Genomic DNA, 13,780 nt, shown 5'->3' on the forward strand with positions numbered 1-13,780 from the left:
AAATATTTGAAATATAAAGTTGAGCAACAGGTAACGAGCAATTTAACTGATTATGTAAGATACTGGAACCAATCACAGAACTGTGTTCAATAAACATCATGACATTGGATATATGAAGGTACGTGGTGGAAAAATGATGTACAATTCTGGAGGACATAACAGAGTGGAATGTGCTGTCAAGTTTTAGCTGTGTTGCTATGTCCCAACCTAACAAACACACAACAATTGGGACATATTTCTAAAGAAACAACAAAAAAGAGTTTATCAATCACGATTGTAAATATCATTGCTGTCTGTTAATTTGGAACAATTTGAGGTGTACTTCTAGCTCCTACATTAACCAGAAGCTCTGAAATCAATACATGTTCTTGGAGGCGAAGGGAGGGAAGAAGCTGTATGCCAAACACAACTGGACAATATCTCCATGTAAATCAAAGTTATTACATTTTTTTTACAACAATATGAAAAGGATAGACTACTATTCACATCAAAGAGGCAACGTACAGTTGCAGAAAAACATAATGGAACGACTGCTGTACTTCAGCATTCGTAAAAAAGCCTTCCTCCAGAAGCTGAACATGCATGCACACAAGTGCACTACTGCCTATGGCTGCTTGGGCCCAAGTGAAAGCAGGCAGAGAGAGAGAGAGAGAGAGAGAGAGAGAGAGAGAGAGAGAGAGAGAGAGTGTGTGTGTGTGTGTGTGTGTGTGTGTGTGTGTGTGTGTGTGTGTGTGCACTCTCTCTGCCAAAGCCAAAGTTTAGCAGTTGCTTCATTGTGTGTCCTACATTATACCTCCTCTATCACCTTTTTGTATTATTGTTATTCCATTGTTCATTACTGCATTTTTTCAACATAGCTTACCAACAAATCCCATGCACTTCATACATTTAATGGAAGATGTGGCACACCTGCAACAGTTCAAAACTAGTTAATATTGTACTTGGAAGAGGTGCTACCACAGCTCCTGTTTATCATTTCCAACATACCTTCCGTTTTAGCTACGATTTCATACAAAAAATACTATTTGCCAATGTAATACAAATAATTTGTTCCATTTTCTTCTGATGACTTTTCACATCTTGTTTTCTAGTTCATACAATATTCAAAAGCTATGGCGTTTACATCGGCACCAGAAACTTATTTCTTTATATTTTTTCTTTTTGTTTTGCTTCGGGACACAAAAACAACTATGATCATATGCACCCATGTCAAAACTGTTGAACACGAAGACAAATAGAGGAGTTAAAAATGAATACACGTCAATCTCAATCAACGGAAGAAAAGACAGCTAAAAACAGGGACATGGAGAACGGTCTATAAAATATGCCACCGAGGAGCCGAGGTCCAGAACTAAAAATTAAATGGCCTTCGCCACATTGCTACAACGATAAACGTAAAATGCCATTGACAGCCCATTTATTGTTTGCTAAAATGGCCGATAACTCAGATGGCAAATATTAATGGGAACTTAAAGAGGTTAAAAAAAAGAGCATTCTGTCAGGAAATGGTGGACAGTCAAAAGTTGCCGCAATGTGCACACAGAGGTGGGAGAGCATTTAAATAGTGATGGCTAAAAGGACAGTGTCCAATACACAACCTAATTAAAATAATCTCCTTGTGGCGACAGGGTCGAGAGGAAGTCATCCAAGCTGCTGCGAGACACTTAATAACCCGGAGCTTGTTCCCATGAAGGGAGGACCATTGGTGATGCAAAGTGATACTTTTGTATCCCGCCTTGTAGGCAGCACGTGGGTCTGCTTCTGTAATCTGAAGGGTAGGCCGAATGTAGGAAGTGAGTATGAGCAGGAAAAGGTTAAATGCTTCGGTACTGTGTTTAACTTTATAGAACATTTAATAGAGAATATTAGTCAATGACATAAATAACTTTGCACTGACGAGCACATAGGTGTGAAGCTGGATATGCATCAATGCTAACTGCTACTAGTAGTTGGACAAACTATAATTGAAGTAACTGAAGTAAAAGTCTAATGGCCCCCTATGAAGTAGAAATAATGTTGCTAGGTTGCCTCCTTGGAATCAAATGGGCTGAATCCAGAGCAGCGCTCGTAGAGCTGCACAGCACCGGCTAGAGGGCGCTGTCATCGGTGTCTTAGTGGCAACCTAGCAGAGCACATCTACAATGGGGCATCGTAGCTATCGATACCACAGATACCACCTGCTGACATACAGCAACACAAAGATCAGAGGGAATGTAAGAATTAGTGGGCTGAGGCACAAGAATAGCAGCCGTGGCAGCAGCATCAGCAGCCCCATTTCCTGTCAGACTGACGTGGACAGGGATCCACATGAACATAACAGTGGCTTCATCAACAGTGAACAAGTGAAAGCTTTCCTGGACCCATACACTAAGGGATAGGCAGCGTACAGCACGCAGAGGCTCTGAAGGGCACAGAGAGTCATATCACATGAAACAATTTAAAAGCCTGTGTCACCAGATGTACTGCATGGCCTGATACGTAGCGAAGAGTTCCGCTGTAAATAGTAAGCAGTGTTCTGAGAGCCGATACTGAAAAGTGTCCATGCCAATGAAGAACACACACCCAACACCCAGGTTGGTTTGAGAGCCATCAGTGTATACACAAAGGTACTATCGCGAAGTTCCATGCAAAGGTCAAGAAACTTATGGCAATAGAGTGAGTCTGGACTAGTTTCCTTAGAAAGTGAGTGACGTCCTTGGTAAACACAGGCTGGTGCACGAAGCCAAGATGGTGAAGGGCTCACACCCATTGGGAAAGTGGTAAGTAGCATGCAGTTTAGCTGCGGGAGCAATAACTGAAAGGAAACTCCAGGAGGTAACAGAGAACAGGTGCGAGCCCCAAACTGGCAATCAAAGGAGTCATCCAAGAAGGAGCCATAGGATGGGCAGCCACACATAGCAGACAAACGGCATGCATACCTGCTGAGAAGAAATTCACGGCAGTAAGACACAGGTAGTCCAGCAGCTTCTGCACACAGACTCAACTGAGCTAGTGTAAACGGTGCCAGCAGTCAAATGGATGCAACGATGGTGTATAGTATTGAGACAGTGTAAGAGGGAAGGACGTACAGGTGCATAAACGAAATACTCATAGTTCAGTCTCGAACGGACAAGGTACCGGTACAAACGGAGGGAGTGTGGTTCAATCTGCAACCCAGAACGTATCATCGAGGACACACAGGACACTGAGGAACCACACACAGCGGGCTGCCAGGTAACGGTCATGGGAAGACCAAGGAAGTTTCCTGACGAGCATGAGTGCCAGGAATTTTGAAGTTTCAACGAACGGAAGAGCAACAGGCTCAAGATGGAAAGACGGTGGAAGAATCCAATTGCAATGCCAGAAATTCATACAAATAGTTTTGCCAGTGGGAAAACGAGAGCCACTGTCAGTGCTCCATGAGTAAAAATGATGAAGACATCGCTGATGACACTGCTCAATGAGACAAGTGCGTGGAGAACAGCAATAGATGGCAAAATCGTCAACGCAAAGGCAGATGAAGATGCCTGACAGGAGACAGGCCATTACAGGGTTAATGGCAATAACAAAGAGGACGATGCTCAGGACGGGACCTTGAGGCACTCCGTTTTCCTGGATAAAGGTGTCTGTCAAGGTAGACTCCACACGTACCTTGAAAACTGTCTTTTAAAACTTGTAGAAATGCCTGAAGGAAATAGGTCATGCGGCCATGGAAGCCCCATGTGTACAGAGTATGAAGGATACCAGTCCTCTACCAGGTGTTGTAGGCTTTCTCCAAATCGAAAAACACAGCCACAGTCTAGGATTTATGCAGAAAACCATTCGTGGCGTGGTGAACAAAATGACGAGATGTCAGCTACAGAACAGTCCACTCAAAAGCCACACTGTGCAGTGGTGGACTCAAGCCTGCCATACCAGCCGGACATGAATCATATGTTCCATCATTTTGCAAGCACAGCTGGTGAGAGAAATGGGGCGATAACTAGAAGGAAGTTGTTTGTCCTTACCAGGCTTAGGTATGGGTATGACAGTGACTTTACACCAGCATCTAGGAGAAGTGCCCTCTGCCCAGATGCGGTTGTATGTATTAAGCACAAAGTACTTGTCCACAAGAGAAAGGTGCTGCAACATCTGAATGTGAATAGCGTCTGGCCCCGAGCAGAGGATCGGGATGAAGTGAGAGCATGATCTAGCTCCCACATAGTCAAGGGGCATTGTAGCACAGACTATTCTGAGAAGTATATTGCCCGAGTCTCCTCTGCTCGTTTCCGAAGGAGCAAGGCAGGGTGATAGTGGAAAGAGGTTGTAATTTCTGCAAAATGGTGGTCCAAAGTGTTGGAGACAGCAATTGGATCCACACGATGACATCGTGTCAGGCCGGAAATTGGGAAATGGATCTTGGTCGCAGAGAGCCATTAGAGGTTGACCAACATGACAGAAGAGGTAATGGAACTGTTAAAAGCACTAGTGAATGAAATCCAGCTAGCTTTTCTGCTATCTCAAATAATAATATGACACTGTGTACGTATCTGTTTATAATGAATGCAGTTTGCCATCTTAGGATGGCTGTTAAAAATGCGGAGAGCATGACTCCGCACACGAACTGTGTTGCAGCATGCCTCAGTCCACCAAGACACTGAGACACGACATGGTAAAGAGGAAGTGCGGGTAATGGAAAGTTCTGCAGCATAAGGATAACGTATGTGAGATAGTCCACCTGATCATCATATCTCAGGAAATCGTGTTTGTCGAAGGTCACCAAAAAGCGTAAAGCCGACAGTCGGCCTTAGTAAGCTGCCATTTGGGTGTGCACGCAGGTGGGGTAGGAGTCAGCCAACAGATAGCACATGGGAAATGATCGCCCGAGTAGGCGTCAGAAAGAACGGGCCACTCGAAATGATGGGCAAGCTGGGCAGTGCAGAAGGATAGGTCCAGATAGGAACAGACAGGAACAGATGTACATGGAGTCAGAAAGGTATGTGGGTGCTGCTGTGTCAAGACGGAAGAGGTTAAGTAGATTAAGGTCTGCCAAGAGGGCACCTCTCTGACTAGTTCTGGTAGAACCCCATAGGGAATGATGCGCATTAAAGTCACCGAGCAGCAGGAGAGGAAGGAAAAGGCGAACTGCAACAGCTTGAAGACAGGTAGTCATGGAAATAAGCTGACTATGAATGTCATCCCTTATGGGCAGCACGACTCCTGCGTGAGATGGAATGCTGACCTCAGGTGAAAGGCCAAAATGGACTGGGAAGAAATGCAAAAGCTCAAAGTGGTCATGAGGATGCAATTTTGTTTTCTGAAAGCACAGTACAAGGGGACGCTGCAATTCTAAAAGCACCCGTAAATCCTCTTTTATTGGATCAAAGGCTGCCAACGTTCCATTGGAGGAGAGATATGACAAGTAAAGGAGAGGAGGGAAAAAATGAACGGGTGACATCTAGGAGGCTGCTGAGTGCCAGCCTGCATAGACTCACTGCTACAGGGCACAAAGGCAGGAGGATCCTGTTCTATTAGGTGCACAGAAGCATCTTGTGCTGTCGGTCTCCAGAGTCCAACACAGAAAAACGGTTGGCAGCGCACACCTATGAAACGGGGGCCATCCGGGCAAAGGTATCAAGTGGCAACACCTTCAAAGAGGATCTTGAAGTCGGTGAAGGAGATGATGGTTCACCTTTGTTGGACTACTTTGAGCCTTTCTGGTTAGCAGAGGAAGACTCAGGTGCTGGTTAGATGGATGGACATAGGAAGTCTTCATGGGAGTAATCCTCCTGTCCTTTCCGGCCCGCTGGTTGTGTAACTGGGGACCTAGTCCCTTGAGGTGAAGGTTGCACAGCTGGATGAGGGGCCGGTGATGCTATTGTGACAATGGGACCATTTTACAACCTCAGAGCTGAATTTGAGGGTTCACATCTCCGTGGCCGTTCCCTTCATGGAGCGAGACTGCAAGAACAGTACTGTAAGTGTCAGACGGTAGAACACAGGGTTTGTGACTAGCAAATACCTTGTGAGCGACTGGGTAAGGAACTTTTTCTTTTACCCGGGTCTCCTGGACAGCCTGCTCATCAAGATACGTGGTACAATTGCAAGAGGATGCAGCACGGTCGCCACTGCAGTTGATCCACAGGGGAGGAGGAGTCAGACAATTGCCCTCGCGCACATTCCTACCACAAGTTATACATTTTGCCGGGTTTTTGGTTTTGTTTTGCTTTAGGGCACAATAACAACTGGGGTCATACGCGCCCAAGTCAAAACTATAGAACACGAAGCCAGAGGGGAGTTAAAAAACGGCTATACATCAGGCCCAATCGACATAACAGAAGACAGTTGAAACAGGCACGTGGAATAAGGGCTAAAAAAGACACCATACAGAAAGAGAGGTCCAAAACTAAAAATTAAATGGCCTTCACCATATTACTTTGGCGGATAAAAATTAAGATGCAGTCGACAGCCTGCGTGTCATTCGCTAAAATGGCCAATAATTCAGGCGGCAATCGGAAACAGGAACGTAAAAGGTTAGAAAATGGACAGTCCATCTGGAAGTGGCAGACAGTGCAATATATACAAAGTGGTGGGGCAGTGCCAGAAAGCAAATGATGATGGCTAAAAAGGCAGTGCCCAATACACAGCTGAGTTAAAATAACCTCCTCCTGGCGGGAGGAGGTTAAAATAACCTCCTCCCGGTGGGAGGGCCGAGGGTAAGTCGTCCAAGCCGTTGGGAGAGGCTTAATAAGCCAGAGCTTATTCCCATGAAGGGAGGACCATTGGCGATGCCAAAAGGACACCACCAAGTGCTCTACCAACTGAGCTACCAAAGCACGACTCACGCCCGGTACTCACAGCTTTACTTGCTCAGGTGGTAGAGCACTTGCCCGCGAAAGGCAAAGGTCCCGAGTTCGAGTCTCGGTCGGGCACACAGTTTTAATCTGCCAGGAAGTTTCGTATCAGCACACACTCCGCTGCAGAGTGAAAATCTCATTCCAGTAAGGATAATGTTGGTGAGATAGTCCACCTGGGCATCGCAACTGGGGAAATCTTGTTCTTTGAAGGTCACCAGGGAGGAATAAATCTGCCAGTCAGCCTTAGTAAGCTGCCATTTGGGCATGTACACAGATGGAGTAGGAGTCAGCAAACTGAGAACACACAGGAAATGCTCACTCGAGTAGGTGTCAGAAAGAACAGACCACTCAAGACCACGGGCAAGCTGGGCAGTGCACACGGAGAGGTCCAAATGGGAATAGGTGTGCGAGGAGTCGGAAAGGAAAGTGGGTGCTCCAGTGTTAAGACAGAAGAGGTTAAGTTGATTAAGAAGGTCAGCCATGAGGGCACATCTGACAGGTCGTGGGAGAACCCCAAAGGGGTTATGTGCACTAACGTCATCGAGTAGTAAAAATGAGGGAGGTAGCTGCCCAATAAGCTGAAAGAAGTCTGCACTGGTGACAACAAACAATAGATGTACATAAATGGTACAGAGGGAAAAAGTCAGTGGGCAAACTGTAACACCTTGAAGACAGGTAGTCAGGGAGATGGGTTGACTATGAATGTCATCCCATACAAGCAGCACGACACCCCCATGAGACGGAATGCCGATCTCAGGGAAAGGTCAAAATGAACGGCAAGTAATGTGAAAGCTCAAAGCGATCGTGAGAGTGCAATTTTGTTTGCTGAACGCACGAGTACAAGGGGATGCTGCAAACAGCTGAAAATCCTCTTTGTGGGACCGATGGCTGCGAATGTTCCATTGAAGGACAGCCATGAGGAGGAAGAGTGTAGGGGGTGTCAAATCGGCAGCCGCCGAGTGACAGCCGGTGTCGATTCACTACTACAGGGCACAGAAGCAACAGGATCCCGCTCCATGAGGTCCACAGAAGCATTGGCTTGCTTGTGCAGTCGGTCCATGGAGTCCAACGCTGAAAAACAGTTGGTGGTGCGCACTGGCAAGACAGAGGCTGGCCTGACTAAGGTACCACATGCTAACAGTGTCGAACTGGATCTTCGAGTTGGCGAAGGGGAAGACCGTCTGCCTTTGGTGGACTACTTCATGCCTTTCCGGTTAGATAAAGACCTGGGTCTTGTTTGGCTGGAGGGACGGAAGCATCCCTTCTGTTCGGTTGTGTAGCTGATGACTTCGCCCCTTGAGGCGAGAGTTTGATGGCTTGCTGCACACCTGGACGGGGAGGAAGGCAAAGCTACCTTGACACTGGGCAATTTCCGAACCTCAGAGCTGAATTTGAGGTCACATGTCTGCGTGGCCATATCCTTCATGGAGCGAGCGGTAACAGGAACAGAACTATAGGTGTCAGATGGGAGAACATTTGCGAGCTACTGAGTAAGGCACTTTTTCCTTTACCTGAATCACTTGGACAGTCCACTCATCGAGATACACGAGACAATCCTGAGAGGAGGCGGTATGGCTGCCATTGCAGTTGATACAGTGGGGAGGAGGAGGCAGACAATCGCTCTCGTGTGCATCCCTTCCACAGGTTACACATTTGGCTGGGTGTCGACAAGACATTCGATTGTGGTTGAAACAATGACACTTGTAGCAGAGCATTGGGGTCGGAATGTATGGTCTGACTGTGATAACATCATAGCCTGCTTTGATCTTTGACAGAAGCACCACTCTATCAAAGGTGAGAAAAAGAGAGCATGTGGGAAGAATTCAAAGTTCAATGGGCACATGAACAGGATAGCTGTGGAGAAGCAAAGTGGCAAGCTGTTGTTGCTTGAGACTCAGAAGTAGTCTCCAAAAGCAAAGTGCCATAATATAAACGAGGGCAGGGTTTCACAGGGCCGGCAACTGTATCAACAACTTTCTGAATAATAAACAGATTTACCGTTACGAAGGACTAACCTGCTTCAGTACACGTACCACAAGGAACTGTGGTGCAGCTGGAGGGGTCTTTGAATCATTAGCATCATTCCGTTTACGTTTCGTAGACAGTGATTGTGAAGAGGATTGGCTCATGGCGAGAAGATCCCCGATTGCCAGCGCCTCCAATGGCATGCTTCTTTCAACTGGGGGCCCTCTTCACAAGGGGGCACAACTGCCTTCGGTGATTGTTCACACCTCAGGTCACGCCTCCCGAACACCTGATAGAGGGACCAATCGGCAATTTGGAAGGTAGCAGCTCAGACAATCAACCCTCCCTGGGCCTGGTCTGTACCTGGGGGTACATGCAAATCCTACCTGTTGACATGGGCCTGGGAATTATGCATTACCCAGTCACCTGTTATGTGTCAGACGTGTGGGCCTGCCTTCAGGAGCGCACAGGGAGGAAGGATAGGGAAAAGCAAACAAAGAAAGGAAAAGGAAATGAAAAACAGTGATGAGACTGTTCTTATGTCAGCGACGGAAAATGCGAAACATTCACACCCCAGACAAGGGGAAAAGGAATGGCAAGAGGACAGATATGCAGAATGGAAGAGAAAGGCTGCTGCTAAGGCTGGGAACCTGTGGTAGCCAAGTATGAACCTCCCCCCAAAGAGTGTCAAGCGCCTTGGGCAGGGAGGGGAGGGGGCGCCAGCAGCACAAAGCTAAGCTACCAGAGCAATAGCTGAAAGCAAATTCCAGTAGGTAAAAGAGAAAAGGGAAACAGACCATACTGAGATGAAGGGATCATCGAAGAAGGTGGCACAGGATGGGTGGCCGGCCATGGCAGACAAACGGGATGCATACCCACTGGGGAGAACATCACACCTTTATGACAGCTGTAGTTCGGCAGCTTCTGCACATAGATTCTCAGCTGGGCTAGTGTAGAAGGAGCCAGTGGCCAAATGGATTCCATGATTGTGAATTGTATGTAGACGGTGTAAAATGGACAGCCAGCCAGATGCATAAATGGAACACCAAAAGTCTAGATTCAAATGGACAAGGGAGGTCTGCTTGGCTCCCAGGGAAGTACTGCTTAGGACATGTAGGACATTGAAGGACCGGGTATAGCAGGCAGTCATGTAAGACACATGGGAGGACCAAGAAACTTTTCTACCAAGCATGAGCCCCAGGAATTTTATAGTTTCAGCAAACAGAAGAGCACTAGGCCCAAGATGTAAAGATGGTGGAAGAAACCCAACACACTGCCAGAAATTCATACAAATGGTTTTGTCAGTGGAAAAGCGAAAGCCATTGTTGATGTTCATAGAGTAAAGACGAATGAGACATCACTGAAGACGCCGATCAAGGAGACAGGTCCATATATATCTGCAATAGCTTGCAAAATCATCGATGAAAAGGGAGCTGGAGGTGCCTGGAGGAAGACAGGCGATAACAGACTTAATGGTTATAGCAAAGAGGACAATGCTCAGGACGGAGCCCTGAGGCACCCAGTTTCCCTGGATAAAGATGTCCAACAAGGCAGAAAACACACATACCTTGAAAACTCTTGTCTTTTAAAAATTCAACAACACCAGAGGACCTCCGAGTCAGAGAAGATCGTTTGCCTTTCTTTGATTTCTTAGATGCATTACAACTGGTAGATGAAGACTCAGAGGTGTATTTACTGGAGAGATGTAAGAAGTCTTTGCAGGAGTATTCCTTTTGTCCTTTCTGGCCTGCCGGATGTGAAGAATGGGATTTTGTGGCGAGGGATGTAGATTTGGTGGCTTGTTGTACAGTCAGAATAGCAGGAGATGGGGATGCTACCGTGATACTGGGGGTTTTTACTGGGGATGACAAGTCTGCGTGGCCATGTCTTTTGTTAAAGCGAGGCACAGCAAGAAGGGTACTAAAAGGATCAGATGGTAAAACACAGGGCTTTCAACTAGCCAACAACTTGCGAGCAACAGGGTAAGGTACTTTTTCCTTTAGCCTGATCTCCTGTATGGCCCACTCATCAAGACCCATGACACTCACGGGAAGAGACGACATGGTCCCCATTAGCAACACATCGGGTCTGGAATGTACGGTCAAACTGTGACGATTTTATAGCTTGCTTTGATCTTCAATGGAAGCACTAATCATTCAAAAGTGAGAAAAAGAGTGCACAAAGGAACTAAGGTGCCATCAACAGTTTTCATTACTCGATGGACAAACAGGACTGAAAGCCTATGCTATACCAGTGTCATTTTATGTCACCTACAATGGTTTTCCCCATAAGCATTGCTCCATTAAGTGTTAAAGTTGGGAAATTTTATAATTATGTAAAGAAAGTTGGGTGCAAATTAATATTGCCAACAGAAACCAGATGGGACAAATTCTGCAAAGAGTAAGAAAACTTCAATTCTGAGAATGTACTGTAATACAAATATGAATCAGACACAGAATCTCAAATAAAACTTTACAACTGAGTAGTTTAAATAAGAGTCCTTCATGAGTCAAAGCTAAAGTCAGAGTATTCCTTGTGTGTTCATTAAGCAATGTCTCAAGCCCTTTAAACATTATCGTCAAACATTTCTTTCCTTATGAATTTTAGTCTGTCTGATTACTGGCCGATATACATGCTGCATGCTCAACTTATGGAAGATAGCAACCGTGTCATCACTAACAAGTAATAATGGAACAATTAGTACCACTGCGAACTGGTGGGTATTCTTGTCCGGGAAAAAAGCAGTTGTTGGCCATGGAGCAATGCACCACTTTCTTCTATCTCAATGGTTTGGAGGACATGAAAAAGCTTGAATATTGGGCATTATCACTTATAGGTTCTTGTTCATTACTGTCAACAGCTGTTTTTCCAACTGGCTCAACTTTCCTTCTTGCCGGTGAGACAAAACATACAAGGAGATAGAATCACCTGTGCTATACCCTTGGTTCCTGCAAACATTACAGTGTGAATGCACGATCCGGTAGCAACGAGAAAAATAGATCTTTCCCTTGGATTTGAATGTTCAGGAAAGTGTCTTGAATGTTTTGAATCATTCGCTATGTTGGATACATTTTCACTTGACAGTACAGAGTGAGCAAATGTTATATTTCCTGCTACAGTGACTTATCCTTTCAAGAGCCTGTTGGATAGTGTAAATTTCCAAGTCATAAATTACTCATACTGGGGACACTGAGCTTCAGGATCTTATACGAAAGAATAACCATTTGACATTTTCAAAAGCAGATTGGGCTTTTTAATTAGCCAGTGTGGCTACTTGAGTCACCCGATTTGGAGCTTAATATTTGTCACTTCTCAAGACATTCTCATTCCTGAATTCTGAATTGTTTTGTTGCATGCAGCCCTTTTCTGAACTACCAAGCAAAAGACGGATCAGCAGGTTTACTGTACATAAATGACTGCAGCGGTAACATGTCTCAGTCCTCAAAATGCAGTCACTCATCAGTCTCGAAACGTTGGATACAGGGCTAGTTTCATAGATACTATTTGCTAACCAAATACCCTTATTGTGGGCAACAATACCTTTAAATGTCTACTTTGGAGAGCTATATAAAGTAAAGCTGTGTTCAAGTCTGGACTTTAGGATGTTTCAAATTCTTGAGATCAGGAAGCCTAGACAAAAAATTAAACAGTTGCTGAAATTTTTAAAACTGTAACTATCATGTCAATGGCAAGAAGATAAAAAGATGTGGACAGTTAAAAATCAACAAAATGGGTTCCTTATGAGAATTTAAAATCAATTTTTGTATCCGCTGTTTTGTCGCCTTATGTTGCTGTGAACAAGCTCAGACTGGATGAAGAGCAGGAACTTGAGAAATATACAATTAATAAGTAGAGTTCAACTGGACTGCTTACTTTGGATGTAATGCTATTAATGGAAATGGCGAAAGTGATGCTAAGAACTTTTCCTTGGGTACACTGCTCTCTAGCAGTATTGACATGATATAGCATGTGTCTGATTCAGTAACCTAAAATGCAATGACACATGAAGGCTAGTGCAATACGGTGAAGACATTCTTATTTTCCTCATTTATGAAGTTGTTAAAACATTGGTTCAAAATGGCATTTTTGAATAAGAATGTTGCGAATGTTCCACTCAGAGTTTTGTAACTTTTGGACTCTTGTATAATCTTAGAAGCTCTGATGTTCCATATCACAATTGTTAGACAATTATTATTTGAATTTGCTTGAAAGTTCCTACAATGGTTAATCACTGCAATCCCGTGAGAATTCAACTCACTCATCTACTTTTCCTCATGTCAATTTTACTTTAAGTGTGCCATCTCTTAGGCCTCAAAACAACTATTTCTAGATACAATTCATTCCTGCTGTCACGCAAGCTGACACTTTCTCACTTGCTTTGAACATTTATGTTTCATTGGTTGAAGTTTGGTCCCTCAATTTCATCCTGTATTTACTGAAAAGAAACACCCTCCAACTAAGGCATCTGTCCAGGAAGTTCTTAGACAGATTTTATTCTTGGTTTACATCAGCATGGTAATTACAGGTGCAGCTTGAACTAACAACTGTGAACCTGATGTCCATTCAAGCAGGCAGTGTTAAATAATGGATGTGTGGCCATAATGTGCTGTTGTTGCACAAATCATAATGGAGTAACACCTCTAAATCAAGTATGTGCAGAATCTATCCCGTACAGCTTGATTCCCAAACGAAAGCAATGACTCGTACACACCTGCCATGACTTAACAAATGCCAAATGCAGAAAGTGACAAGACTTGGAATAATCAATTTAAACCTACCAGAAAACAACAAAAGTGCAGAAATTCACTCCAAGAATCAATATTGTGATGACATAACTGACACTCGAGTCAATGTGAGGTGTGAGTTAAAACAACATCCCACAGGACTTTTCTGGCAGTTTCACTTTGTTTTATGAATATTCTGCGTGTTTTGCTCAAATGGAGTAGGGAGGGCTAAAATCACTATCTCAACTTTTCTCTTTTTTTATTAATCCAGTCTAA

At 44.7% G+C, this 13,780-nt stretch overlaps 1 protein-coding gene across 1 annotated transcript in view; it reads right to left on the minus strand.

The window, feature by feature from the left end:
* The window catches only part of LOC124711848 (ataxin-2-like), a 141,373-nt gene that overhangs the window by 40,127 nt on the left and 87,466 nt on the right, over positions 1-13,780 (minus strand). The window lies entirely within an intron of this gene.

The sequence above is a fragment of the Schistocerca piceifrons genome, chromosome 8, assembly GCF_021461385.2.
Source record: "Schistocerca piceifrons isolate TAMUIC-IGC-003096 chromosome 8, iqSchPice1.1, whole genome shotgun sequence".
NCBI lineage: Eukaryota > Metazoa > Arthropoda > Insecta > Orthoptera > Acrididae > Schistocerca > Schistocerca piceifrons.